Consider the following 27,810-nt stretch of genomic DNA (forward strand, 5'->3'; position numbering starts at 1 on the left):
ATCGCTAAAAGATATTTTGGTGGATGGAATAGATCTTCGATGTGGAATGATTTTCGAATATAGGATGATATTCTAACTTCATAGAGTATCCATATATATAGTGCTAAAGACTTCGTAGACTATAGAGGAATCTACGGCATATGTCAGGCAAGTCTACAGATGTGCTAAGATATGCATTTTTGTCTATACACTATCAATGCAGTAAGTGTAGTAAGACGTGTCTAAACTTATGAATGATAAGCAGACAATTCCCTAAGGATAATAAGTAGATGATTTCCGACTAGATATGATAAGCAAAACTTTTGACATGTAGACACGGTCGAAGTCCAGACTCATTAATGCATCCTAACAACTACTAGTCAGACACACTAATGCAAGACCTGGTTCGCTAAGACCACCGCTCTGATACCACATGAGACGACCCGACCCAATCCATAGGGACGAATACAATAACATGTGATTACATCGCGAGGTACTTGACCTCTATATGATACATTTACAAACGTTGCATTTATTTCTCAAGAACAATCTAATGTTACATCAGAAATTGACATGTTCGCCTAACATTTTATAATATCCAGATGACCTAAATTGCCATTTACTTAATAATCTCTATTGCACTTCAATGACTCGAATGCAACGTCCTTGAATCATGACTTAAATGGTCCCGAGTAGTATCCTTAATTTGAGCTAATGCACAGCGGAAGACTTAATTCATACCTGAGAATAACATGCTTTAAAACGTCAACATAAAGTTGGTGAGATATATAGGTTTGATGCTAGCAGCGTTATAACAACCATGGACCACAAGATTTCATATACATACATAATACACTCGCAAGTGTATGGAAAAGACGTTGAGCACTTGGTAACCATACTTAACATTTAAATCACAGCAGCATATTCTTAAATAAACCCTACACCGTACCAAGTGTAGTAACGAAATGAAGTACTGTGCAACCGTTTAAAACTGGTCGTCCAGCCCAGTTGGGGTTGTCAGGCCCGATAGATCTATCAACAGGATTCGCGTTTACGCTCCTCACGTAAATATTAGCTACCAAGTATAAAGAAATATGCCATGGTACAACTCAACGTAGATTTTATTTTTTGATCACTTGTGTCCATAACGTAAATCAATCTATAAAAACAGCGCATGTATTCTCAGCCCAAAAATATTTAGAGTTTAAAAGGGACTATATACTCACCTAATGTATTTTGTAGTAAAAATACATATAACACCATTGGTAACTTATAAGGTTGGCCTTGGATTCACGAACCTATATCCATTATATATATTAACATGTATAAATATAATCGGACAAATTTATATATAATTAGTGATATGAACTTTATATTAAAATTTATAGGTTTCCTTAATAAATTAAGTATGTTCATTTTATATATAAAAATATTACCATTGTTAAGTTATATGTATTGTGTATAGTTTTTAATAGTTGTATGATAATTTAAGTAGAAAATGAATTTTATCTTTTACTAATAATCATAGTAAGTGCTTTTAATAATAATAATAATTATAGTAATAATAACCATGATAATAATAAAGTTAATAATGTTAAGTTGTATTATTTTCATAATATTCGATTTTAATAACTACTTATAAAATAATAATTTTAATACTGATAAAAATGAAATTTCAATAATAATGATAATGTTAAAAATAATAATATTGTTAATAAAAATAAAAATACTTATAATTCTAATAATAATAATATTAGTAAAAATAAATAAAATGTTATAAGCTAATAATAATAATAATAATAATAATTCTACCTTAAGAGAGTTGATAATCCTCAAAAAAAAATGACACTGTCACTCCCTGGAATTGAACCCGCGACCTCTTGAAACTCAAACAACCCTCTCAACCATTCCACCACTTTAACTTTTCTGTTATTATTTGCAACTCATATTTATTTAACCTATTTTCTGCGTCGTCCTAATTTAATCATGGCCCAACAACAGATATCCTAACCGGCCCAAGTGCTTCTATTTTTTTAGTAGCCCAAACCAACAACGAAACAATCCCACTAAATCTAAAACAAATCTATTAAATGATTTGTGATATGCTGGAATAAAAGAACAGATGATCAACCCAAAAAAAATAACAGTTGCGTTGTATCTTCATTATTTCATCATACGTGTACCATCATCATCTTCATCTTAAATTTCCGTATAGTATCATCACTTCACAAACAACCTAGTTCCTAATCATAAACAGAAAATTCGAAGCAACAGCTACAGTTCTGGGTTCTTCGATTTGAAACAGTGATCGACGGTGGTGTCGTGGTTTAATGGTGGTTTCTAACAGACAACCGAAGTTGGAACAACCTCGTTAACAGCAGCAACAATGAGTAACAAAAGGTGAGATGGATTGTTGGGTTGTAAAGTTGTTGTATATTATCATAAACAGGAAACACGATGGCAATTACATCATGTTAGTCACTGTAGCAGAGGATAGTAATAGTTACAGCAGGTAGTGATGATCGAGGTGACGGTTTTTGGTAGTGATGAAGGTGGTGCGTGGCTATTTTGGATGGTTCAAGGTGGCGAAAGGAAAACAGAAAAAAAATAATCGCAAGGAAAAATGGTGGTTGCTGAGTTATCTAGGGTGGTGACCATGGTTAGGGTGATTCGTGAAGAAGAAATGGAAGAAATAGAGGGAGAGATATAGAAGGTTGTTTACGGTGGTGATAGGTGGTTTGATGGTGGTTGTGGTGGGGTATGGTGATAGCTCTCGGAGATCACAAATAAGAGAGGGAAAGAGAGAACGAGAGAGATAAAGAAAGTGGTGACGGTTGGTGGTGTTCGTATTAAGTTTTAACCGAGAGAGGGTTTTAAGGTAATGGTTTTTGGGTTTAGTTTTGGGTTCCTGGCCGAACAGTAGTAACACACATAGGTGGTTGTAGTGATTTGCTTGTGAGTTGTTAAATTCAGTGTATCATATATATAAGATTTTATAAAGTTAAGTTAATAATTAATGATAATAATAAATAAATATAATAATCAAATAAAAAAAACGTGCAGAAAACCAAGAGTAAAATATCTTAGATATTTTTTTTTTTTTACTTCGCGGAGTGCTATATTATGTCCATTGCTAAACAGTTGACGTATGAAAGTGTTCCTAAAAATCCCAAGTTTTTAGATTAATTCAATTTTATTATTTCACTCATTACCTAATTGAAACCTGATGAAAAAGATTTAAAAATTATTTATTTTCTGTTCCGATTTATATGTACGGAGTACGAATATTTAAACTTTAAAAAGGTAAAAATATTTTTATCAAACCTATAATCTCTTTAATCAATATGCGGTCCAACTTTTATTTAGATCCTCATAGATATACATTAGGTTTATATTAAAATCAACGAAACGTCATCCGAGTGTTCCAAACGTTTACAGTTTAGACTCGAAATCATTTTTATTTAATGTATACTTTAAATATCTAAGAACATTAACAAATTTTTACTTCGTAAATAAATATATTAGTTAAATATATTTAACATTTAAATTTAATATATGAATATATATACACATATACATACATCTATATATACACACATTTCCAAATAATGGTTCGTGAATCGTCAGGCTAGGTCAAAGGGTAACTAATCATCCAAATATAGATTTTAAACTTTCTAGACTCAACATTAAGGTTTTTGCTTACCGTGTCGGAAACATATAAAGTTTAAGGTTTAAATTTGGTCGGAAATTTCCGGGTCGTTACAGATGGTACATTCAGGTTGTGTATCGACTACCGAAAGTTGAACAAACTTACCATCAAGAATCGTTACCCACTACAGAGAATCGACAACTTATTTGATCAACTACAAGGCTCGTCAGTTTATTCGAAGATCGATTTATGTTCCGGGTATCATCAAATGCGGGTGAAGGAGGATGATATTCCGAAGACTGCTTTCAGGATGTGTTATGGTCATTACGAGTTTATGGTTATGCCATTTGGGTTGACTAACACACCAGCTATGTTCATGGACCTCATAAACCGAGTGTGTGGACCATACATTGACAAGTTTGTCATTGTTTTCATCGATGACATACTTATTTACTCAAAGAATGATCAAGAGCACGAAGAACATTTGAGAAAAGTGCTAGAGTTGTTAAGGAAAGAAAAACTGTACGCTAAGTTAAAGTGTGCATTTTGGTTGGAAGAAGTTCAATTCCTCGGTCACATAGTGAACAAAGAAGGTATTCAAGTGGATCCGGCAAAGATTGAAACCGTTGAAAAGTGGGAAACCCGAAAACTCCGAAGCATATACGCCAATTTTTAGGACTGGCTGGTTACTACAGAAGGTTCATCCAAGATTTTTCCAAAATAGCAAAACCCTTGACTGCATTAACGCATAAAGGGAAGAAATTTGAATGGAAGGATGAGCAGGAGAAAGCGTTTCAATTGTTGAAGAAAAAGTTAACTACGGCACCTATATTGTCATTGTCTGAAGGGAATGATAATTTTGTGATATATTGTGATGCCTCAAAGAAAGGCCTCGGTTGTGTATTAATGCAACGAACGAAGGTAATTGCTTATGCGTCCAGACAATTGAAGATTCACGAGCAAAATTATACGACTCATGATTTGAAATTGGGCGCCGTCATTTTTGCATTAAAGACTTGGAGGTACTACTTATATGGGGTCAAAAGTATTATATATACCGACCACAAAAGTCTCCAACACATATTTAATCAGAAACAACTGAACATGAGGCAACGTAGGTGGATTGAATTGTTGAATGATTACGACTTTGAGATTCGTTACCACCCAGGGAAGGCGAATGTGGTAGCCGACGCTTTGAGTAGAAAGGACAGAGAACCTATACGAGTAAAAGCTATGAATATAATTATTTGTACTAACCTTACTACTCAGATAAAGGAGGCGTAACAGAGAGTTTTAAAAGAAGGAAAGTTGAAGAATGAAATACCCAAAGGATCGGAGAAACATCTTAATATTCGGGAAGACAGAACCCGGTATAGGGCTGAAAGAATTTGGATACCAAAGTTTGGAAATGTGAGAGAAAAGGTACTTAAGGAAGCACATAAAACCAGATATTCAATACATCCCGGAGCGGGGAAGATGTACAAAGATCTCAAGAAACACTTTTGGTGGCCGGGTATGAAAGCCGATATTGCTAAATATGTAGGAGAATGTTTGACGTGTTCTAAGGTCAAAGCTGAACATCAGAAACCATCAGGTCTACTTCAACAACCTGAAATCCCGGAATATAAATGGGAAAACATTACCATGGATTTCATTACTAAATTGTCAAGGACTGCAAGTGGTTATGATATAATTTGGGTAATAGTCGATCGTCTTACCAAGTCAGCACACTTTCTGCCAATGAGAGAAGATGATAAAATTGAGAAGTTGGCGCGATTATACTTGAAGGAAGTTGTCTTCAGACATGGAATACCAGTCTCTATTATCTCAGATAGGGATGGGAGATTTGTTTCAAGATTTTGGCAGACATTGCAACAAACATTGGGGACTCGTCTAGACATGAGTACTGCTTATCATCCACAAACTGATGGACAAAGTGAAAGGATGATACAGACCCTTGAAGACATGCTACGAGCATATGTTATCGATTTCGGAAACAGTTGGGATCGACACCTACCGTTAGCAGAATTTTCCTACAACAACAGTTACCATTCGAGTATTGAGATGGCACCGTTTGAAGCACTTTATGGTAGAAAGTGCAGGTCTCCGATTTGTTGGAGTGAAGTGGGGGATAGACAGATTACGGGTCCAGAGATAATTCAAGAAACTATCGAGAAGATCATCCAAATTCAACAACGATTAAAAACTGCCCAAAGTCGACAAAAGAGCTATGCGGACATTAAAAGAAAAGATATAGAATTTGAGATTGGAGAGATGGTCATGCTTAAGGTTTCACCTTGGAAAGGCGTTGTTCGATTTGGTAAACGGGGGAAACTAAATCCAAGGTACATTGGACTATTCAAGATTATAGATCGTGTCGGACTAGTAGCTTACAGGCTTGACTTACCGCAAAAACTCGCCGGGGTACATAATACTTTTCATGTCTCAAATTTGAAGAAATATTTTGCTAAAGAAGATCTCACCATTCCATTAGACGAGATTACAATTAATGAAAAACTACAATTCATTGAAGAACCCATCGAAATAATGGATCGTGAGGTTAAAAGACTTAAGCAAAACAAGATACCAATTGTTAAGGTTCGATGGAATGCTCGTAGAGGACCCGAATTCACCTGGGAGCATGAAGATCAGATGAAGTTGAAATACCCTCACCTATTTCCAGAAGATGCATCAACACCTTCAACAGCTTAAAATTTCGGGACGAAATTTATTTAACGGGTAGGTACTGTAGTGACCCGAACTTTTCCATGATTATATATTAATTGAAAACTATATTTGAATGATTAAATGTTTCCAACATGTTAAGCAATCAAACTTGTTAAGACTTGATTATTTGAAATGAGTTTCATGTAGACAATTGACCACCCAAGTTGACCGGCGATTCACGAACGTTAAAACTTGTAAAAACGACATGACGATATATATATATATATATATGGATATACATATAGTTAACATGAGATTATGATAAGTAAGTATCTCCATAATTATATTAACAATGAGTTATATACATAAAAATGAGACTACTAAGTTAAGAAACTCGAAACGATATATATAACGATTATCGTTATTACAACGTCTTACTAAATACATATGTATCATATTAAGATATTGTTACACTATATTTAACATGATAAAATTATAATTATATATATCATTAAGTATGTTAACAATGAACTACATATGTAAAACAAGACTACTAACTTAAGAATTTTGAAACGAGGTATATATGTAACGATTATCGTTGTAACGACATTTTAATGTATATATATCATATTAAGATATATTCATACATCATAATATCTTGATAATTTAATAATTTAACATCTCATTAGATATAATAAACAATGGGTTAACAACATTAAATGAGATCGTTAACTTAAAAGTTTTAAAACAACACTTACATGTAACGACTAACGATGACTTAACCACTCAGTTAAAATGTATATACATGTAGTGTATTTAGATGTATTAGTACACTTATGAAAGACTTCAAGACACATATCAAAGTACTTCTACTTAACAAAAATGCTTACAATTGCATTCTCATTCATTTTCATCAACAATTCTACTCGTATGCAACCGTATTCATACTCGTACAATACCCAGCTCCTAGACGTATATACTATTGGTATATACACATAATAATTCAGCTCTTAGCAGCCCTAGATAGTCAACAAATATGTGGAACCAACAATTAGACAACTAGCATGAATTATGAGCAAGGAAACAAAAACAAGAACTCCTTTTAACCCCACTCACCTTCACCACTCACCACCTACTCCATTTCACTTCCAATTTTCTTCCCAATTCTCTCTCAAAACACACGCACTCTTTCATGAACGTCTAAGTTACTATTTTTCCAGCAAAAATCATCAAATACAAGCTTTGGTTATTACCTATAATCATCATAAAAACAATTACTCAAGAACACATCAAGAACACTTCCAAGTTTACAAGTTTACTTCCAAGTTTCCTAATCCATTCCAAGAAATCATCTAAGATCAAGAAACCTTTGTTATTTACAGTAGGTTATCTTTCTAAATCAAGGTAATATTCATATTCAAGCTTTGATTCAATTTCTATAACTATAACTATCTTAATTCGAGTAATAATCTTACTTGAACTTGTTTTTGTGTCATGATTCTATTTCAAGAACTTCCAAGCCATTAAAGATCCTTTGAATCTCAAGTTATTTTTTCATCATTTCCAGTAGGTTTACCTACTAAAATTTAGGTAGTAATGATGTTCATAATATCATTAGATTCATATATATAAAACTACCTTATTCGAAGGTTTAAACTTGTAATCACTAGAACATAGTTTAGTTAATTCTAAACTTGTTCGCAAACAAAAGTTAATCCTTCTAACTTGACTTTTAAAATCAACTAAACACATGTTCTATATCTATATGATATTCTAACTTAATAATTTAAAACCTGAAATCACGAAAAACACCGTAAAACCGGATATACGCCGTCGTAGTAACACCGCGGGATGTTTTGGGTTAGTTAATTAAAAACTATGATAGCCTTTGATTTAAAAGTTTTTCTTCCTGGAAAATGATTTTTCTTATGAACATGAAACTATATCCAAAAATCATGGTTAAACTCAAAGTGAAAGTATGTTTTCCAAAATGGTCATCTAGACGTCGTTCTTTCGACTGAAAAGACTACCTTTACAAAAACGACTTGTAACCTGTATTTCTGACTATAAACTTATACTTTTTCTCTTTAGATTCATAAATTTAAGTTCAATATGAAACCATAGCAACTTGAATAACTCAAAACGGATTTAAAACGAAGAAGTTATGGGTAAAACAAGATTGGATATTTTTGCTTGTTGTAACTATGTGAAAATTGGTAACAAATCTATATTAATCATATCCTAGCTAACTCATATTGTATTATATATGTATTCTAATATATTATGTAATCTTGGGATACCATAGACACGTATGCAAATGTTTTGACATATCATATCGACCCATGTATATATATTATTTGGAACAACCATAGACACTCTATATGCAGTAATGTTGGAGTTAGCTATACAGGGTTGAGGTTGATTCCAAAAATATATATACTTTGAGTTGTAATCTAGCCTGAGACGTGTATACACTGGGTCGTGGATTGATTCAAGATAATATATATATCAATTTATTTCTGTACATCTAACTGTGGACAACTAGTTGTAGGTTACTAACGAGAACAGCTGACTTAATAAACTTAAAATAGTAAAATGTATTAAAAATGTTGTAAATATATTTTGAACATACTTTGATATATATGTACATATTTGTTATAGGTTCGTGAATCGACAAGTGGCCAAATCTTACTTCCCGATGAAGTAAAAATCTGTGAAAGTGAGTTATAGTCCCACTTTTAAATCTAATATTTTGGGATGAGAATACATGCAGTTTTATAAATGTTTTACGAAATAGACACAAGTAAATGAAACTACATTATATGGGTGAACGATCGAAGCCGAATATGCCCCTTTTTGCTTGGTAACCTAAGAATTAGTAAACCGATCTACTAATTGACGCGAATCTTAAAGATATATCTATTGGGCCTAACGAACCCCATCCATGGTTGCGGATGCTTTAGTACTTCGATGTTGTTTTATCATGTCCGATGGATTTCCCGGAATGATAGGGGATATTCTTATATGCATCTTGTTAATTTCGGTTACCAGGTGTTCACCATATGAATGATTTTTATCTCTATGTATGGGATGTATATTGAAATATGAAATCTTGTGGTCTATTATTACAATTTGATAAATATATAGGTTAAACCTATAACTCACCAACATTTTTGTTGACGTTTAAAGCATGTTTATTCTCAGGTGATTATTAAGAGCTTCCGCTGTTGCATACTAATATATGGACAAGATTTGGTGTCAGCATGCTTGCATAATATTGTCTTAAACTGCATTCGAGATTTATTTTGTTGTAACATATTAATATTGTAAACCAATATGTATTGGTAGTGTGTAAGTGTGATATTTTTAGATTATCATTTCTGGATAATCTAGGTGGTGTCTTTTTAACCTTGTCAATAAAATAAAGGTTATGGTTTGTTTTAAAATCGAATGCAGTCTTTGAAAAACGTCTTATATAGAGGTCAAAACCTCGCAACGAAATCAATTAATATGGAACGTTTATAATCGATATGAACGGGACATTTCAGGTTGGTTGCTAACTGTGAACTTACCTTGTATCTTAATTTGCTCTTGATCAGGGTTGGAAATTTGATGATATGATGTCTGCTACAAAATGCAGTTTATCTGATGCTAAAACTGATGTTTCTAAATGAAATGCTCCGTTCATATTAATTATAAACGTTTCATATTAACTGGTTTCTTTGCGAGGTTTTGACCTCTATATGAGACGTTTTTCAAATCTTGCATTCGTTTTTAAAAAAACAACCATAACCTTTATTATTGAATAAAGGTCTTAATGACATAATTTAGATTGTCTATCAAAGACAATCTCCTCAAATAAATAAGTTTTTACACAACCCATTACAATATGATCAAATATATTACAACAAATACTCCGAATTCAAGTTTAAACAATATAAACAATTATGCCGACTCCAAATCATGACCTTGGGTTGGCATGTGAAGACCCGTCCTAATCCATCCGGACAAAGTCCATATCGATTTTAAACGATTCACAACAGTTGATTACATCGCGAGGTACTTGACCTCTATATGATACATTTTACAAACATTGCGTTCGTTTTTGAAAAGACAATCTTTCAATACATCGAAAGTTGACGGCATGCATACCATTTCATAATATATCTAACTATCATTGACTTGATAATAATCTTGATGAACTCAACGACTCGAATGAAACGTCTTTTGAAATATGTCATGAATGACTCCAAGTAATATCTCTAAGATGAGTAAATGCACAGCGGAAGATTTCTTTCATACCTGAGAATAAACATGCTTTAAAGTGTCAACCAAAAGGTTGGTGAGTTCATTAGTTTAACATAAATAATCATTTCATAATTTTAATAGACCACAAGATTTCATATTCCCATTTCTCATAAACATACGTCCCATGCATAGAGACAAAAATATCATTCATATAGATTGAACACCTGGTAACCGACATTCACAATATGCATAAGAATATCCCCATCATTCCGGGATCCTCCTTCGGACATGATATAAATTTCGAAGTACTAAAGCATCCGGTACTTTGGATGGGGCTTGTTGGGCCCGATAGATCTATCTTTAGAGTTCGCGTCAATTAGGGTGTCTGTTCCCTAATTCTTAGATTACCAGACTTAATAAAAAGGGGCATATTCGGTTTAATAATCCAGCCATAGAATGTAGTTTTAAGTACTTGTGTCTATTTCGTAAAACCGTTATAAAAGCAGCGCATGTATTCTCAGTCCCAAAAATATATATTGCAAAAGCATTTAAAAAGGGAGCAAATGAAACTCACCTAATGTATTTTGTAGTAAAAATACATATGACGACATTGAACAAGTATAGGGTTGGCCTCGAATTCACGAACCTATATCAATTATATATATTAAAACTTATAATTGACATTGAATGAAGTTTTATATTATTAGTGATATACTTGTTATTTTAGTAAATTATATGTTATATGTATTATATATGGTTTTATGTAACTTAATTGTTATTTGGTAAAATAATATTAATAAAAAAAATTGTATTAGCTTGTAATAATAATAATAATAATAATAATAATAATAATAATAATAATAATAATAATAATAATAATAATAATAATAATAATAATAATAATAATAATAATAATAATAATAATAATAAAAATAATTAATAATAATAATAATAATTTTTAATAATACTAGTAGTAAAAATAATGATATTTTTAGTAATGATAATACTATGCTAATTCTAATAATGATAATAATGATAATAATTAATAATAGTAATGATAAGAATAATAATAATAATGTAAAAAAAATAGTAATAATAATAATTTTTACTAAAGATGATAACAATAATAATAATACTTAATTTAATAAATATAATGATAATAATAATAATAATAATAATAATAATAATAATAATAATAATAATAATAATATACTACCTTTAAGAATAAGCTTCAAAAATCATAACATGGCCCAAGATGCCCAAGTATTATGATGTGAACTGCTTAATATTCCTGTGTCGGTAATAAATAAAAAAAATAGAACGAATAGCCGCTGTAGTTTGATGTATACTCATCTGATTGCACTAAAAATAGGTAGTGGCATATTGTTTATTTATTTTAATACTAATAGCATGTGTGTATTGTGCTAGTCAAGCAAATGGGACCGGTGCATGCACGATCCAAATTTTTAGTGGTTTATGTTACCAAAAGTCTAAGTGGTGGACAACATAGTGTAGTTAGTGGGTAATTATGTGTGGGGTGGTTGGCTTAAAATTTGTCGGCCAAAAAGAAAAGGGAATACGCTAAAGCAATTTTTCAAAGATTCGGAGATTGAAATTCCAAATATATAGACAGTGTTATCTGAGTATTTACATAATTGCAGTGGTTTTATTAGATGGCTAAAGGTTCTTGTCCGAATATAAACAGATGTCAATAGTAGCGGATGTGAGAGTTCAAAGAAGGAGGTTTAGGATGATGGTGATCGAACATATTGTGAAGAAGATAATGAATAATGAGGTGGTGGTTTACGATGATAGAAGTAGAAGATAGAGAAGAAAAGTAAGGTGGTTGTCGATGTGGTGTTTGGTTTGTTGAAATGGGTTTCAAGATGTTGGTGAAGGTGGTGATTGATTTACTATAGTGGTCGAGTAGGGTGATTGTGGTGATTTGAACAAGATAGAAGAACAATGGTTTCGCTTGTATATATGGTTTCTTAGTGTGAATCATTTGAAACGGAAATGAAAAGAAAGGACACAGGAGTAACATAACAGTGACTTGGTTGTTTGGGTGGTGGTGTATTTATGGGCCGATGGTGGCGTTTTGAAGGTGGTTTTTGGTGATGGATGTTCGGATAAAAACAAGAATGTAACAGCAGCTGTAACTGGGTCGATGATGTTGGGTGGTGACTGTTTATAGAGGTTTTACAGCTGTTAATAGAAGCTGAGCAGCAGCAACCCAGATAACAGTAAAAGCACGTATTATAGTAGCTTATGTGGGGGTTCGGTTCTTGGCTAAAACATAAAGGGAAGTGAGATAGATAGATGATAAGTAGAGGCTAGTGACTTTTATAAACATTTAGATACCAATCCTCTTTGTTTAACTTTTACCTTGTCAACTCAAAGAATGGCAATCAGGACACTAAATTATTGCAATCAGAAACAGGAAAAATAGAAAGCTGATTGGATGTGTAACAATCTCGTGTAATTTCCTTGTTTTTATATATTGTATATTAAGTATTATTAACTAATAAATATATTAATAATAACATTGTTAGTATTAATAATAATAATTATCATAATAATAATAACATTAATAATAATGATAATAAGTTGTATCTTGATAGTAATAACAACAATTAATAATAATTTTAATAATAATAATTTTATAAATAACGATAATGATAAAAATTAAAATAAACATTAATAATAATGTTAATAATTAATAATAATTTTTAATATAACACAATAATATTACCACGTAACTATTTATATGGAATTTCTATATTATAAATTTCTATATATATATTATTTTACGACTTTAATTCTAGAAAATAATTTGTATAATATTTTATTGATGTAATTCAAGTTATCAAGTCATAATATATATATATATATATATATATATATATATATATATATATATATATATATATATATACACACACATATATTCATATACACATATCTATATATTAGTTATTTGTTCGTGAATCGTCGAAAATAGTCAAAGGGTAATTAGATATATGAACATCGTTTCAAAATTTTCTAGACTCAACATTACATACTTTTCTTGTCGTATCGAAATCATATAAAGATTAAGTTTAAATTTAGTCATAAATTCCCGGGTCGTCACAGTACCTACCCGTTAAAGAAATTTCGTCCCGAAATTTGAGTGAGGTTGTCATGGCTAACAATAAAAATGTTTTCATGACGAATATGAGTTGATAGATAGAGTTTTATCACCATTGAATAATTTGGATAAAACGATTCGATTACTCGAAGGGTATAAGTGAAGCTATCACAAAAGAATGAAATGAGAAAATAAAGTTTCGTCAGAACTTTTGACGTAGATAGGGTTGAGTTCCGGAGTTCAAGGGATTTGAAGAAAGTCTTTGAAATCTGAATAAGATCTAATTTCCTCGGGATTAAGGAAATTATGATCTCTCTAATTAAATGCGGAGATCTGCCTTGATTACTCTGTCTGGCATTTCTATTATAAATTAAACTCTTCCGTTCCATTATTCTCACCATTCCTATACTTTCTTTCTTAGTTCATACATCCAAAAGATTATGAAAATGTTTAATCCAGTTCTAATTCTTGTCCTTATCCTTATTATCTCAACAATCATTCTTCTTTTTCAACTACCACCGGAGGAATCTGTTTTCTTTTACTTCGCCCTTGAGGTTATAATGTTTTTAATTCTCCCGTGTCTTTATGTTGCAATAAACATTGATATACACAGTTTGTAATTTATGTGTTGTTATCGGGCTTTATATTCTCCTTTATATTTCGGAGTTCCTTACTTTTGCTTTCTCTTCCCGACTTCAAATCAAGCGAATAATGATCCAGAATTTGTAGATATGAATTTCGAAATGAACCGAGTTAATATTCTAAGAAAAGAATGGTAATAGCACAATCTGACTTATCAAATTACCATAACTCAAGAGAAAATATAGAGCTATCAGGAAGATATGTTCTTGATATGTTTGATGATTAGGTAAAATGTACGAGTCGTGTGACATGGCACATGATGATGTTATGGTCTGTGAATCATCACGTTCCATTAGAAACTCAGCATGACTTACTGTAATATAATCACGTTGATCAAGTGTCATTATATTATACTAACTCGTGCATCAGCTCCCAACATTACTTTAATAACATTCATATATTAAGCTCGAAAGTTTACAGAATATAGAAACTAACAGTTTCTATATGATGTAACACTGATAGCACGAAGAGATTATTGATTTCAGATAAGAATAGTTATGAAAATATCTTCAGAAATATGGAGGATATTTATAATGAAAGATACGATGATATCTTGGAATTTATAATATCGATGGATGATGAAGAAGATTTATCCGTAAGAGTTTAGATTCGGAAGCAAGGTATTCGCTAAAGATTTCATCAGAAACAGAATCATTTGGATTCTTTGAAGTCAAACTTATTCTTTGTGATTTGTCCACGGCTTCCTTCATAGTTTCGCAAATCCGCTTTTCGGTACTAAATTTTCTATTGAGTGTTTCCAAAACTCCATTCTTTATCATCAAATTTTCGACAGTTAAGGTCGTGTACAGTTTGTGCTGCTGTATTTCAGCTTTTTCAGAATTTCAGAATGGAAGATCATAGTTCTAAGAGATAAATGTTATATGTTTGCATATAACTGTTGATATCGACATGCTGCGAGATTTCAAAATACTGATTGCTGATTCTCGGTATTTGGTATGACAATTCTCGTTACAAGGTGCGGATGAGTACATGATGAGACTTCAATAGATAAATTTAGTGATTTGTCGGAGAGATTTAAACCAATGAGTGACAAGGTTGCTGGTACATCTGCTGGTAATATGGTGGAATATAATAAAAGGTTTTCCGGTAACAATAAAAGAGTACACATATAAAACAAGGTTATAATAAGGTTGTTTCGAACGAAAAGTCAAAGTTGACTTGCTGGAGCTGTGACAAAATTTGCTAATTTAGAAAGGGATTGCAAAGTTATTTTGGGTAATAATAACACTAAGAAATTAGCATAGCTACGTTTTAAACGTTTACTCAGTTGACGAGAGTTTCTCAGGTGAAAAGTTATATTCATCAATCTTTTCTTCCGTAGATGAAATGCGGTTGGTTCATCCTCTCGATTGAGGTGTTTTCAAGAATTACTAAAGATTTGGACGTAGATTGTAATCTTCAAGATACAAATGAGGTTTAAGATGAAATCAAGCGGCAAACTTGAAGAATTATTTAGTTTCATATATTATAATCAATATTTTAATTCATTTTAATTGTCCAACTATATTAGTCCACAGTCGATAGTCCACAGTTAACAATTCAATAATTCATATATATATATATATATATATATATATATATATATATATATATATATATATATATATATATATATATGTATATATATATATATATATATTCGAATTAATTAATACGTATCGTGACCCGTGTACATGTCTCAGACTCGATCACAACTCAAAGTATATATATTATTGTAGAATCAACCTCAACCATGTATAGAGAACTCGATCATTACTGCATATAGAGTGTCTATGGTTATTCCAAATAATATATATAAATGCGTTGATATGATATGTCAAAACCTTGTATACGTGTCCCGATATTTAAAGTGCGTAAAATAAATAACAGAAATTCAATAACGATAAATAAAGTGCGTAAAGTAAATAACAGAAATTAAATGACGATAAATAAAATTACGAGAATGTAAATTGCGATACTTAAATTGCGATAAATAAAATGTAATCATTTAGCTAGGAACAATTAGCTAGGAATAGTTAGCGTGTATTCTTAACAAAATTTCTCATAGTTAATTTGTTTGTTTCTAACAAATTTTATTTTGTCAAATGTTTTCTTCATTAAGCCACTTGTTTGATTCTGATAAATCAAAATCCAAATATGAAATTTAATGAAAAGGGTTACTCTACAGTGAATGGATACGTATATCGGTGGATGTAAATAGGATAGTAAATGACTGTTGTGTGATGACCCGGGAATTTCCGACCAAATTTAAACTTAACCTTTATATATTTCTGACACGATAAGCAAACTCTATTAAACTGAATCTCAAAAATTTTGAACTGTTGTTATACATTCAATTAACCTTTGACCATTCTCGACGATTCACGAACAATTAATCGTAAATAGATATGTGTGTATGTATAAATAAATAATAATTCGAAATATAATTTGAAGTATTATATATTGTTGTTATTAAAAATTAATATAATAAAAATAGAATATTAAAATAATTATTATTTAAAATATATCTCTATATATAAATAAAGTATATTAAATAAATATTAAATGAGTGTCCTTGCACGTTTAAATTTTCAATGTAGTATTATATCTATTAATTAATAATATATTATTATATTTGTTTTCTTCTATTCTTTTACTCTCACTTTCTGTTATTGATCAAATTATCACTGTACCCATTTGTTTTCCATTTACATCATATGATTCCTTTTGTATATATATCCACTAATTGATTCAATTAGTTACAGTGAATGTCAAATCTACTTTATCTTAATTAGATCCGTAAATTCAATGAATTAAAGGAACACTGTATTTGTTTTCAACTCCTTTCACTAACATTATATATATATATATATATATATATATATATAATAAACGTACATAAAGATATATTATCAATCCACCGAATCTAGATTATGTTTCCTTTCATCAATCAACTTACTATACAATGAATTATATATAATACTATTGGTGACTTTACAGCATTATTATATGTGTCTTTTGTTTATGCATTGTTGGAGATGAATTTACAAATCATCACCTTTATCACATTCTTCTACCTCATTCTTAATAATATACATATATATCCATACATAGCTAGATAACATCAAAACATACATACGCTTGAGCATTTACATAAAGAGTTTTAGGATTCATAATCACATCACCACAACCACCATAACCCGCAACCCATTTAACTATCAATCACCACTCTCATTCTACAATTAATCAAACAACCTAACCTGCTACTACTCGCATTATATATATATTTTTCTTTCCTACGAAATCATCACCATAGTACACCCCTTTCTTGACTTTTTGTTCGACAACTATCATCACCTCTTTATATCTTTTTGTTGTTTCGGTTTCCGTCCGCAAACAGCCAGGAACCAAACTAGTTGCTGCAGCTCATTTGTTTATCTCATGTTCGAACCAGTCACATGCTGCTGCTATGTTTACTTTGAACAGACCCAAATTAAACAACACAAGTTGTTGTCTTTTGCTTCTCTTTTTATTCGAGCTCACCTACCATCACGTACAACCACATCAGATACTGCTCTTTCTTTGGTTTCTACTCAGTGATAAAAATGATGATGAAACGAATTAAAGAAGATGAAACAGGTTGAATAGGTTCACACTTTAAAGTTTTGGTTGATTTGATGTATTGAATACATATATATCACAAAATGTTAAGCAAGTGGGATTTGTTAAAACATAATGGCCGATATTTACTAAACATAAAACCCCACTTGTTATTAAATAAAAAGAAATCTTGAGTAGATGATTGATGGCACGTTCCATATCTTGAAAAGGAGTTGGTGATGATGTAAAAGATGTGGATCCAATATCTTCTTTTGGGTTGCAGTAGGACCGAAGGTATCCACAAAATAATATATTGTCAATTTTATTGCATTGTATATATTGATAATAAAAAGCATAACTTTATCCATCTTCAAGACATGTGTGCTTGTGGGACACGATACAAGTTTCCTGATCGATCAGGATGGTGATAAATTCGAACCAGACCTTCGCTGATTGGGCTGTTACTAGGCTTCAAGAAAATAGCCAGAGTTTGGGCCGAATTATTTGAAAAGAAAAAGAGAAACATTTAATACCGGTTATAAATAATTTTAGTGCATTTAAATCATAAAATCTGAGATGGCTAGATGGTTTATAGGTGTGTTGGTGTAAAGAGAGGTCACAGGTTCGAAACTGGTCGAATGCATATATATCTTTTTACAAAAGTTGGCTAGGGTTATTATTTGGGCCGAATATTATCAGATGGGCCGTGAATATATTGGTATACTTGGTCCGAATTTCCATTTTCTGTGGAGGACGAATTTAACGGGTTAAATGAATATAAGTATGGTAATTACCAAAGAAAAACAGATTTGGATTGATGGTTAAGGGTGTTGTGGGTGAGCGAGAGGTCGCGGGTTCGAATCTTGTTTGGTGCCTTTCTTTTTAGAAAAGCTTATTAAAAAGGGTATACACTCTCATTTTTATTTCTATTATTATTATTATTATTATTGTTATTATTATTACTAAAAAGAGTTACCATTTATTATTACTAACATAATTTAAATTACAATTAGGATTACTAGTATTATTATTGTTATTACTAATATTATCATTACTAGTATTATTATTAGGTAAGATAGATAATATTTATTATCAACACTTTTACCATTATTATTATTGTTACAATTAAATTATTATCATAATTACCTTTAGTAGAAAGATTATTAGTTTCATAGTTATTATAATTGTAAGTATTATATTATTATTATAAAGACATTATCACTTTTAATTATTAATATTATTATTATTATCATTATGAGTATTATTATCATTACTACTGATATTATTATTATTATATTATAAAAGTATTACAACTTTTCATTTATCAGTATTACCCTAACCAAATAAACATTAGTTACATAAAAATATATCTAATACCTATAATCTAACTCTATTATTATAAGTAAGATATATAAACTAAATATATTTAAGTTATTAATGAAATATATAAAAATGATTAAAATAACAGATATATCATTAATAATAATATATAAATTTGTTCGATTACAAGTATATGTTTTAACAAATAAACAAATGATATAGGTTCGTGAATCCGAGGCCAACCCTGATTTATTCAAATGTCGTCATATGTATTTTTACTACAAAATACATTAGGTGAGTTTCATTAATCCCTTTTTAAATGCTTTCGCAATATATATTTTTGGGACTGAGAATGCATGCGCTGCTTTAATAAATGTTTTACGAAATGGACACAAGTGATCGAAACTACATTCTATGGTTGGATTATCTAATCGAATATGCCCTTTTTATTAAGTCTGGTAATCTAAGAATTAGGGAACAGACACCCTAATTGACGCGAACTCTAAAGATAGATCTATCGGGCCCAACAAGCCCCATCCAAAGTACCGGATGCTTTAGTACTTCGAAATTTATATCATGTCCGAAGGAGGATCCCGGAATGATGGGGATATTCTTATATGCATATTGTGAATGTCGGTTACCAGGTGTTCAATCCATATGAATGATTATTTTGTCTCTATGTATGGGACGTATATTTACGAGAAATAAAATCTTATGGTCTATTAAAATGATGGAAAGGATTATTTATGTTAAACTAATGAACTCACCAACCTTTTGGTTGACATTTGAAAGCATGTTTATTCTCAGGTACGAAAGAAATCTTCCGCTGTGTATTTGCTCATTTTATAGATATTACTTGGAGTCATTCATGGCATATTTCAAAAGACGTTGCATTCGAGTCGTCGAGTTCATCAAGATTATTATCAAGTCAATTATAGTTGGATATATTATGAAATGGTATGCATGCCTGTCAACTTTCGATGTAATGAAAGATTGTCTTTTCAAAAATGAATGCAATGTTTGTAAAATGTATCATATAGAGGTCAAGTACCTCGCGATATAATCAACTGATGTGAATCGTTTATAATCGATATGGACTTCGTCCGGATGAATTAGGACGGGTCCTTTCAGTTGGTATCAGAGCGATGGTCTTAGCGAACCAGGTCTTGCATTAGTGTGTCTAACTGATAGTCGTTAGGATGCATTAGTGAGTCTGGACTTCGACCGTGTCTGCATGTCAAAGGTTTTACTTATCATTTTTATCGGAAATCATCTGCTTATCATCCTTAGGAAATTACCTGCTCATTATTCTTAGTCTAGACACGTTTTACTGTATTGACTACATGAATAATGTATAGACAAAATTCATATCTTAGCGTATCTGTTACTGTAGATCTTGCCTGATATCTTCCGTAAATTTCTCCGTAATTTAAGGGAACCTGGTACTATATATCTATGCATATTATGCATTGAGAATACCATCCAACTATCAATTGCTGTCACTAAACTTTTCATACCAAATTTTTTTCTTCTGAGATCGCGTAAGATGGCCTCTACGAACCAACCAAGTTCATCTGACTCCGAAGATAGCGTGACAGGAGCTCACCAACCAATCAACTACCGTGATTACTGGAGAAAATGGGGGTGGGTTCGCGACATACTCACCCTATGGAGAAGGGAAGAAGGTACTCCATATCATGAATCGAATCTACCACCTAACCTTGGAGTACTCGACCCGCTCACCGGCGAACCTGTTCGCAACACCGTTTATACCCTTTTTGCCAGAATTTTTCGTCTTGAGACTACCATTAACGGAACTAGAGAAGATATCCAACCTCTACCCCACACTGATAACCAACCAGGGTTAGTAGAAGAAGTTAAAGAACTCCGAACTCGAGTGTTAACTTTAGAGAGCACGGTACCCAGTTTGCAAGCATCAGCAGTATCATCAACAACACTAGTACCACCAACAACAACATCCGCATCACCAGCTTCGACATCTCATTCTATACCTCATGTATAATCATCGTTCTACGTATCGTTCTATCTATTTTATTTTCATTCGACATGGCGATTATGTAATCTCTAATGTTTTAGAAATTATATATTCTTGCTCTAATGATAAATCAAATGAGATCAATATCACATTAACTCATTAACTTCATGATTACATCTAAAGAAAATATATACGTATATATGTTTTCATAAAGATTGTAATTAAAAATTCTTTTGTACAAACTGTTAATGGTGAAAATATTTTAACGGGTAGGTAATACCCGAGGACTATTTAAATTTCACATTAATAAGTTACATTGTATGTTCTTCAAATCTGTTTCAACAGTCATATACTATCCTACTTACATCCACCGATATACAAATCCGTTCACCACAGAATAACCATATTCATCCAATTACCTATTTGGATTTTGACCTATCAGAATCCAACAAGTGGCATAATGAAGAAATAATGGACACAATAAAAAAAATGATTAGAAACAGATTAATTAACAATATGAAATTCTATTTAAGAATCCACGCTAACAAAATCCTAGCTAACTGTTCCTAGCTAACTGTTAATTCCGTATTACATTTAATTTATCGCAATTTAATTATCGCAATTTAATTTATCGTAAGTTATATTCTCGTAATTTTATTTATTGTCATTTAATTTCTGTTATTTACTTTACGCACTTTATTTATCGTTATTTAATTTCTGTTATTTATTTTACGCACTTTAAATATCGGGACACGTATACAAGGTTTTGACATATCATATTGACACATCTATATATATTATTTGGAATCACCATAGACACTCTATATGCAGTAATGATCGAGTTCTCTATACAGGGTTGAGGTTGATTCTATAATAATATATATACTTTGAGTTGTGATCGAGTCTGAGACATGTACACGGGTCACGATACGTATTAATTAATTCAAATATTATATATTAAACTATATATGAATGATTGCACTGTCAACTGTGGACTATCGACTGTGGACTAATAACATTGGACAATTAAAATGAATTAAAATATTGAATATAACATATGAAACTAAACAATTCTTCAAGTTTGCCACTTGATTTCATTTTAAACCCCAATTACAATCTGCATTCAAACCTTTCATGATTCTTGAAAACACCTCAATCGAGAGGATGAACCAACCGCACTTCATTTACGGAAGGAAAGAGTTATGCATATAGTTATGCACCTAAGAAACTCTCGGCAACTGAGTGAAAGTTTAACATTTAGCCGCGTCAGATCCTTTGACATTTATTAGCAAAAATAACTTAGTAATCTCTTTCCAAAGTAGCAAATTTTGTCACAGCTTCAGCAAATCAACTTCGACTTTTCGTTCGAAACAACCTCATTATCACCTTGACTAATATGTATGTCCATTTATTGTTACCGGGAACCTTTTATATTCCATCATATTACCGTCAGCGTTTAATCATCTAAAAACACAACTTTCTTGAAATCATCTCGGGTCGATAACAAATGATTCAGATAGGGTAGCAGTAAATGCAGAGGAATCGGCAATCAGTACTTTGAAAACTCACAGCATATCTACATCAACAATTATATGTATGACATTTATCTCTTAGAATTATGATCTCTCATTCTAAAATTCTGAAAAACACTCAGTCACAAATCAATACTCTGAATGTTGAAAAATCTGAATGAAGCAGCAGAAACTGTAGATAACCTTAAACGACCCTAATCATCGAAAGTTTGATGATAAAGAATAGTATGTTGGAAAAGCTCAGAAAAGTTGGAACTGGAAAACGGATTGAGCTAACCATGAAGAAGACCAAGGACAAATACAAGGACCAAACTCTATATTCAAAGAATCCAGGTAAATCTGGATCCGATGAAATCTTTAGAGAATATCCTGCTCCAAAGTCATGTTAAGATCTTGCGGAAAAATTTTTCCTCATCAACCATCGAACTTAGAAATTCCAAAATATCATCATCAATATCTTCGATATTTCTGAGGATATTTTCATAAATATTCTCGTCCGAAATTATATACCTTCTCGTGCTTCCTGGGTATCATTATATTGGAAACATTCAATAGAAAATTTAGTACTGAAAAGCTGATTATGTGAAACTATGAAGAAAGCCGTGGACAAATCACAAAGAATAAGTTTGACTACAAAGAATCCAAATGATTCAATGTCTGCTAAAGTCTTTAGTGAATATCTTGCTCCTTACTCTAAACCCTTGCAAACAACAGTTTCTATCATCCTCTGATCTTAGATATTCAAAGATATTATCGTATCTTTCATTATAAATATTCTCCATATTTCTGAAGATATTTTCATAACTATTCTTATCTGAAATCATTAATCTTTTCGCAATATCAGTGTTACATCATATAGAAACTGTTAGTTTCTATATTCTGTAAACTTTCGAGCTTAAAAATATGAATGTTATTGAAGTAATGTTGGGAACTGATGCATGAGTTAGTATAATATAATGACACTTGATCAACGTGATTATATTATAGTAAGTCATGCTGAGTTTCTAAATGGAACGTGATGATTCACAGATCATAACGTCATCATGTGCCATGTTACATAACTCTTTCATCCTACTTAACTCCGAAACAAATCAAGAAAATGTATTCTTGATGGTTCTATCTTCCATGATGTTGATAAATTTGAAAATCAAATCGTGCTATCACGTTCCTTCCTGCTTCGAACATTATAATCATTCGAGACTCTATATCTACAAATTCTGGACCATTATTCGCTTGACTTGAAGTCGGGAAGAGAAAACAAAAGCATAAAGCTTTGAAATATAAGGGAGAATATAAAGCACGATAACAACACATAAATTACAAACCGTGTATATCAATGTTTATCGCAACATAAAAACACGGGAGAATTAAAAACATTATAAACCCAAGGGCGAAGTAGAAGAAAGCAGATTCCTCTGGTGGAAGTTGGAAAAGGAGAATGATCATTGTGATAGTTAAAATAAGAACAAGAATCAGAACAGGGTTAAGCATTTTCATAAATCTTTTGAAACTGAGAATTGAGTATAGAAGTGGTGAAAACAAATGGAACGGAAAAGGTAAATTTATAATGAAAATATCAGATAGAGTAATCGAGGCAGATCACCGCATTTAATTCGAGAGATCTTAATTTCCTTATTCGCAGAAGAATCAAATCTTTTAGATTTCGAAGATTTTCTTCAAATCCCTTAAATTCCGGAATTCAACCAAAACAACGTCAAAAGTTATGACGCACCTTATTTTCTAAATTCAATCCTGACTCTGTCAAAAGTTAAGATGAATCTTTACTTTCCTATTTCACTCTTTGGTGATAACTTCACTCGTACTCTTCGAGTAATCGAATTATCTTAACCATATTACTCAACAGTGATAAAACTTAATTTATCAACTCATATTTGTCAGGAAAACATATTTATTGTTAGCCATGACGACCTCACTCAAATTTCGGGACGAAATTTCTTTAACGGGTAGGTACTGTGATGACCCGGGAATTTCCGACCAAATTTAAACTTAACCTTTATATATTTCTGACACGATAAGCAAACTCTATTAAACTGAATCTCAAAAATTTTGAACTGTTGTTATACATTCAATTAACCTTTGACCATTCTCGACGATTCACGAACAATTAATCGTAAATAGATATGTGTGTATGTATAAATAAATAATAATTCGAAATATAATTTGAAGTATTATATATTGTTGTTATTAAAAATTAATATAATAAAAATAGAATATTAAAATAATTATTATTTAAAATATATCTCTATATATAAATAAAGTATATTAAATAAATATTAAATGAGTGTCCTTGCACGTTTAAATTTTCAATGTAGTATTATATCTATTAATTAATAATATATTATTATATTTGTTTTCTTCTATTCTTTTACTCTCACTTTCTGTTATTGATCAAATTATCACTGTACCCATTTGTTTTCCATTTACATCATATGATTCCTTTTGTATATATATCCACTAATTGATTCAATTAGTTACAGTGAATGTCAAATCTACTTTATCTTAATTAGATCCGTAAATTCAATGAATTAAAGGAACACTGTATTTGTTTTCAACTCCTTTCACTAACATTATATATATATATATATATAATAAACGTACATAAATATATATTATCAATCCACCGAATCTAGATTATGTTTCCTTTCATCAATCAACTTACTATACAATGAATTATATATAATACTATTGGTGACTTTACAGCATTATTATATGTGTCTTTTGTTTATGCATTGTTGGAGATGAATTTACAAATCATCACCTTTATCACATTCTTCTACCTCATTCTTAATAATATACATATATATCCATACATAGCTAGATAACATCAAAACATACATACGCTTGAGCATTTACATAAAGAGTTTTAGGATTCATAATCACATCACCACAACCACCATAACCCGCAACCCATTTAACTATCAATCACCACTCTCATTCTACAATTAATCAAACAACCTAACCTGCTACTACTCGCATTATATATATATTTTTCTTTCCTACGAAATCATCACCATAGTACACCCCTTTCTTGACTTTTTGTTCGACAACTATCATCACCTCTTTATATCTTTTTGTTGTTTCGGTTTCCGTCCGCAAACAGCCAGGAACCAAACTAGTTGCTGCAGCTCATTTGTTTATCTCATGTTCGAACCAGTCACATGATGCTGCTATGTTTACTTTGAACAGACCCAAATTAAACAACACAAGTTGTTGTCTTTTGCTTCTCTTTTTATTCGAGCTCACCTACCATCACGTACAACCACATCACATACTGCTCTTTCTTTGGTTTCTACTCAGTGATAAAAATGATGATGAAACGAATTAAAGAAGATGAAACAGGTTGAATAGGTTCACACTTTAAAGTTTTGGTTGATTTGATGTATTGAATACATATATATCACAAAATGTTAAGCAAGTGGGATTTGTTAAAACATAATGGCCGATATTTACTAAACATAAAACCCCACTTGTTATTAAATAAAAAGAAATCTTGAGTAGATGATTGATGGCACGTTCCATATCTTGAAAAGGAGTTGGTGATGATGTAAAAGATGTGGATCCAATATCTTCTTTTTGGTTGCAGTAGGACCGAAGGTATCCACAAAATAATATATTGTCAATTTTATTGCATTGTATATATTGATAATAAAAAGCATAACTTTATCCATCTTCAAGACATGTGTGCTTGTGGGACACGATACAAGTTTCCTGATCGATCAGGATGGTGATAAATTCGAACCAGACCTTCGCTGATTGGGCTGTTACTAGGCTTCAAGAAAATAGCCAGAGTTTGGGCCGAATTATTTGAAAAGAAAAAGAGAAACATTTAATACCGGTTATAAATAATTTTAGTGCGTTTAAATCATAAAATCTGAGATGGCTAGATGGTTTATAGGTGTGTTGGTGTAAAGAGAGGTCACAGGTTCGAAACTGGTCGAATGCATATATATCTTTTTACAAAAGTTGGCTAGGGTTATTATTTGGGCCGAATATTATCAGATGGGCCGTGAATATATTGGTATACTTGGGCCGAATTTCCATTTTCTGTGGAGGACGAATTTAACGGGTTAAATGAATATAAGTATGGTAATTACCAAAGAAAAACAGATTTGGATTGATGGTTAAGGGTGTTGTGGGTGAGCGAGAGGTCGCGGGTTCGAATCTTGTTTGGTGCCTTTCTTTTTAGAAAAGCTTATTAAAAAGGGTATACACTCTCATTTTTATTTCTATTATTATTATTATTATTATTATTATTATTATTGTTATTATTATTACTAAAAAGAGTTACCATTTATTATTACTAACATAATTTAAATTACAATTAGGATTACTAGTATTATTATTGTTATTACTAATATTATCATTACTAGTATTATTATTAGGTAAGATAGATAATATTTATTATCAACACTTTTACCATTATTATTATTGTTACAATTAAATTATTATCATAATTACCTTTAGTAGAAAGATTATTAGTTTCATAGTTATTATAATTGTAAGTATTATATTATTATTATAAAGACATTATCACTTTTAATTATTAATATTATTATTATTATCATTATGAGTATTATTATCATTACTACTGATATTATTATTATTATATTATAAAAGTATTACAACTTTTCATTTATCAGTATTACCCTAACCAAATAAACATTAGTTACATAAAAATATATCTAATACCTATAATCTAACTCTATTATTATAAGTAAGATATATAAACTAAATATATTTAAGTTATTAATGAAATATATAAAAATGATTAAAATAACAGATATATCATTAATAATAATATATAAATTTGTTCGATTACAAGTATATGTTTTAACAAATAAACAAATGATATAGGTTCGTGAATCCGAGGCCAACCCTGATTTATTCAAATGTCGTCATATGTATTTTTACTACAAAATACATTAGGTGAGTTTCATTAATCCCTTTTTAAATGCTTTCGCAATATATATTTTTGGGACTGAGAATGCATGCGCTGCTTTAATAAATGTTTTACGAAATGGACACAAGT

This window comes from Rutidosis leptorrhynchoides, chromosome 3 (genome assembly GCF_046630445.1).
Source record: "Rutidosis leptorrhynchoides isolate AG116_Rl617_1_P2 chromosome 3, CSIRO_AGI_Rlap_v1, whole genome shotgun sequence".
In the NCBI taxonomy this organism is placed as follows: Eukaryota; Viridiplantae; Streptophyta; class Magnoliopsida; order Asterales; family Asteraceae; genus Rutidosis; species Rutidosis leptorrhynchoides.